The 5,301-nt window shown below is 38.8% G+C and overlaps 1 protein-coding gene across 1 annotated transcript in view; it reads right to left on the bottom strand.

The window, feature by feature from the left end:
- Positions 1–4,081, bottom strand: part of SRFBP1 (serum response factor binding protein 1) — a 73,087-nt gene extending 69,006 nt beyond the window's left edge. Inside the window, exon 1 of the mRNA XM_009287841.2 lies at positions 4,062–4,081. The gene's annotated coding sequence lies outside the window, so the exon portion shown is untranslated. The remainder of the gene's footprint in view (positions 1–4,061) is intronic.
- Between the last annotated feature and the right edge of the window lie 1,220 nt (positions 4,082–5,301).

Here is a 5,301-nt window from a genome sequence, read left to right as displayed (position 1 = left end):
CTTCTGGACCCACTCCAACAGGTCCGTGTCTTTCTTATGCTGAGGGCTCCAGAGCTGGACACAGTACTCCAGGTGGGGTCTCACCAGAGCAGAGTAGAGGGACAGAACCACCTCCCTCGACCTGCTGGCCACGCTTCTTCTGATGCAGCCCAGGATACGGTTGGCCTTCTGGGCTGCAAGCGCACATTGCTGGCTCATGTCCAGCTTTTCATCCACCAGCACCCCCAAGTCCTTCTCCACACGGGCTGCTCTCAATCCCTGCATCCCCCAGCCTGTATTGACACCGGGGATTGCCCTGACCCAGGTGCAGGACCTTGCAATTGGCCTTGTTGAACCTCATGAGGTTCAAAATAATGGGTTAGTAAATTGCACTTCATTAAATGTGTATTTCAAGCATCCTCATACCGTTCTTCTGTCTAACCAGATGTTCTTTGCATGCTACAGTTCACTTTCAAGGAACTACGTGACTTCGGCATTCGTGGATCATCCATTCCTCATCAAAAGGCCTCCAATATCCTATGGCCAAACAGTCAGCAGGTCAACTGTCACACTGTCTCACTCAGATTAACACGCAAGTGTGCTTTGTCATTAAGTAAAACATCAAGATTTATTTTTGAACCACAACAAAGCTGCTCAGCTCCAGCTGTAAGATCAGTTTGCTGTACTAGGGTACTAATTGGGGGTGGGATGGGAATGGGGAAATAGGAACAGTGGCAGTTGTATGCCAATTAGCCCTACAAGAATGCATGCTGGCCCTTCTTCTTGCACTGGTAGAACTGACCTCATATTATTCATGCATTCATTTGTTTTGGAAGTGCTTTGGACAACATCCACTGAAAGCAATTATTTGCATCCAGAAAGGTGGCACAGCTTATGATGGGCTTTAAAAGCAAGCAGAGAATCAGCACCTGAGCTGACTCAAAGGTTAAGATGGAAACTCTGAAGCCTGCCAGCCAAGCTGATTCTTCTATGTATAATTTTGCGTTTTAATAGTTTATTTAGACTTGAAGTTCTTTAAACATTACATCAATTTGTATAACTACTTTTATGTAACACTGATATTATGATAAATTACTTTATTTACATTCTCAAAAAATGAAGGAAAACATATCCTATCCTACATTTAAAACATATTGTGTCCATGTCATCTTAAAAGTCCCACTTGCTCAACTTCGTTTCAAAATTTAGATTTTCGAGATTTGTTTGCTGCTCAGCATTTCCAACTGAGTTTAATTAACGATCACTTTTGCAAAGAGATTGTAGTACTGGCCTCCTAAGTCACCAGAGAAAAACCTCAAGAGTCCTGAAAGCCAATACATTATAACTTTTCTCAGCTATCCTGAAGGAGTGGAACATTAAAACTGTGTGTATTCTGGAATTAAATTTGTTAACCTGGTTTCTGAGGAAATTAAGTTTGTCAGCACATTGTTTGCCTGTCAGTATCCCTCCCCAGTAACTTTCAGGCTTACTAAACAGAAACCAAGTTTGACAAATCAGCACAGGCCAGAGCTCCTACACACTTTGTGAAAACTGGTAGCCAAGCAGGAGATAAGGACTAAAATTAGCATGCCTTGCATGAAAGAAATACACAAGCAGAATTCAAATCTTTTCCATTTTGGCTGCCAATTAGTACATGCATACTCATTTGCCAGCACGTCTGGCTTTGAATCAGCCACAGAACACCAGTCACATCTCCTGATCGGCCAAACAGGTGGGAAACACAGGCCATAACTACAGTTACTGATTAGTGCTCAAAGAGAGCAACTCCAAGCATAACACCACTAAAAAACTGTAGAGACAGAGGAATAGCTGAGGATACTGGTATGAAGTTTTAAGGAATACTGGACTCAAAGCTGTAAGATGCCAGGCATCATTTGTTCTGCAACTTGAACATACAATATGTTTTATTCTTACCACATTGTTTGGACTGATGTTTTTAATCTGGTGATTGAAGCTTCAAGGGAAGTTAGAACACTGACAGCTTGCTGAACTGGATAGAAGAAGGAAAAGTTCTTCCGTGCAAGATACTTCAGGTAAGAAGAGACATTTTTATAGTTACTTCAGTTACTTTCAGCTTACACTAGTCTCACATGCTAAGAAGCCAGGGAAAGAATGGGAAGCCTGTGCAACATTACAGCAGCACAACATTTGCCAAATAATCATATCTTAATATTACCAGAAAATGCATTATTTTTGTGAATCTGTCATTCAACACAACCACTCATCTTGTACTAAGAGTCATCCACTTCAAAATTTCTATTTCAATGTCACTATATATGTTATGTATATGTTGTTACTATGCAGGCGTAAAGAAATCATAATGGAAAAATGTTTTCAAGTTCATTAAACAAATAAAACAAAACTCAGCATCAGCTGAGGAGTGATCAAGTTGGAGAAATACCTATTAAGTAATTTCTCAATTTCTTTATAAATCTGAAGGATTCTGAAGGATTAAAAAAAAAAAAAAAAAAAAAAAAAAAAAAAAAAAAAAAAAAAAAAAAAAAAAAAAAAAAAAAAAAAAAAAAAAAAGAACTAAATACGACAATTTTCAGATTGTCTATAAAGTATATGTATAACCTGTTTCTGTGAAAACTGAAAATAAAAATAACTGGTCTTACTATGATAAGAAAAATAAACTTTTTGTTCTAAAATCTAAACTACTTTTCTTCAAAATCCTCCTCAGTAAAGTTCGTCCCTGTCCATACATGTAAGAAGAGTAAGTACTAGGAAACCAAAAGGCAGGAAGATTCTTTAGGTATGTGAGAACTCCCATCAAAAAGGGGGAAGGTCTCAACTATCAACTGCTGCAAAAGTGAAACTCAACATTAAGTTTAATTAACTTTTGGATAGAAGCAAACCACACCTCAAGTTAAAGCTCATTTTCATCATATGAGTAAGTATCAGCAGTACTGATGCATGCTGGAGGAATAAGCAGCTCTCCGTGTACTACACTCTCCTCACAAGCTGAAGGAATTTCCATAGTGCAAGTATACTTTAAACTAACAATAAGATTTTCTCCTGTCTCTATCTGTAACTCTCAAAAGTGTCTACTTTCTTGTCTGATGCTCAAATATGATACTTCTAAAGTTTAGACAGAAAAAAATTTACTAACTAGTGTCACAGTATCATAACAAAAACCACCACACAGGACATAAGTAGAGAGGTACGTCACAGAATGAGGGAGTATAAGGAAAGGAAGGAATGATGTCTAGTCCAATAAAGTGAGCAAACAGAAGTTACACTGAGTGAAGTTGGAGGGGAGAATCATAAGCACTTTTTTCTATGCCTGGGAAAAAAAAAAGCTGTGGCAATAAACATGCAATAAGGATTTAACAGTCATGTTTTCAAAGGAAGGAATTCTCTATTAAAAAAAGAAAAGAGAGAACAAGAAAACAGGGAAAGAACAGAAAAGATGTGTACGTAGTTTTACACTTTCAAAATATTTGGTACCTTTGCATACCTTACAAAAACTCTGTATTCTCCTCGTTTAAAAGGTGCGAACAAAAGCAGATTTCAGACTTCTACTAATGGACTACAAAGTCTAGCATAAGGCTTTTCATGTGCCCTGTGCTGCCCCTAGCACAAGGCCACCTAGCATGCATATAACGTATACGTATCACAACACATGCAATGAGTACAACCCCTGTTCAGACCTAGGGTACTCCAGTGACTGGCAAAAGCCATGGCCTCAGGGACCACATTTCGATAACCACTGATATAAGGGAAATCCAGATTTGCATCACAGATTTTTCTGACTTACTCAAACAGGATGAATATTCAGCCTGTGTCAAAGACTACTAAAATCACCAGAATGTGAGGTGAGCTTCTGTTGGCTTGAAACTTGCTTCAACATTATTGGCCTGCCAGACTCTGAAACAGTATACTACTTCCCACAAAAAAACCTGCTCTTCCATTAAGGGGATTTCTGCTATCACAACTTTACGACTTACCTTTTTTGTGGGAACTCTTTCTTTCACACAGCAGTTACAGAATAGGCAAAAAAGAAAAAAAAAAAAATCTTAGAAAGTGAGGTGTTTTAACAGCACTACCATACAACTTACTTTTCAGTCTTTTTGGAAGGACAGGAAGAATACTTTCTAGTGGGAATGGAGAATTACCTTGCTATACCAGTTAGTGTTCTTTATTCCCTGAGAACAGTTTAAAAAAAAAATTAATTATGAGAATTCTTCATAAACACATGGAAAAGTCAGTGTTTAAAAAAAATATAGAAAAATCTAATAATCTGCATTCTTCCTGGAAGTTTCTTCATGACATAAAATAGAAACTGGGGAAAAGGACAAGTATGAAAAGTAGGACTAAAGAGCTTAAAATATCCCTGCCAGATGTCTGACAGACACTATTCTTTTGTTTAAAAACTATACCTTCAAGCAATTAGATGTCCATCAGGCAGTAACCAAGACACCAGATCTACAAGAGGTTGTGTAACTACCCCAGTATTAGTTAGTAACAACTTAGAGCAGTGCTTGAAGGTTCCTGCAAAATCTTTGTCGTTGTAACAGAACAAGTGCTCTCACACTACCCTTCTATTTTACGTATGGTATGTTTATTGTCCAGCCATTTAGAACTTCTCTCCCACACCAAGTGCTGGTTCTGTTGGGGGATTCCCTTCTTCTGAAGCTTGCTACTTTATTCTTCAGTCTCCAGCTTTTTCATGCCAAACACACGTTTCCCCTCCTGATGAGCTCTCCTCATTCCTCATCCTATTAGCTCTTGTCCAACACACCTCATTACCCACCTATCATTTTTGACTGTTACATTACCAGCTCTCTCTCTCTTCCCTTCCTTCCATCATTCTCGTTATTTCTGAACTGCTCCATGAGCAAGCAATCACCTTAACTGCCCTTGTGCTTTATATCATCTGGAATTCCTATTTTATCATGCAACTAAGTGTAAGTTATGCTCTCCTGCTCCTATGCTACTCATTTCCTTTGCAGCAGTCCCCTGGTGATTTTTGCCTCCGGATGAAATCCCTTATTCATTCCTTTGAACCAGCTGCTATTCAAAACAGTTCTTACCAGCCTCTCATGCAACCAGTCTCTATTCACTCATCCCTTCCTACATTAGCATATCTGTACATGACCTCAGACTTTTTCTAATGTGCTTTCATAAAACAGCAAAGAGGAATCATAGAATCATTTAGGTTGGAAAAGACCTCTAAGATCATCAAGTCCAACCGTAAACCTAACACTGCCAAGTCCACCACTAAACCATGTCCCTAAGCGCCACGTCTACACGTCCTTTAAATACCTACCTCCAGGGATGGTGACTCAACCACTTCCC

The sequence above is a fragment of the Aptenodytes forsteri genome, unplaced genomic scaffold (assembly GCF_000699145.1).
Source record: "Aptenodytes forsteri isolate BGI_AS27 unplaced genomic scaffold, ASM69914v1 Scaffold477, whole genome shotgun sequence".
In the NCBI taxonomy this organism is placed as follows: domain Eukaryota; kingdom Metazoa; phylum Chordata; class Aves; order Sphenisciformes; family Spheniscidae; genus Aptenodytes; species Aptenodytes forsteri.
The sequence above is the reverse complement of the archived record's forward strand: the minus strand, read 5'-3'. Positions and strand labels throughout refer to the sequence as shown.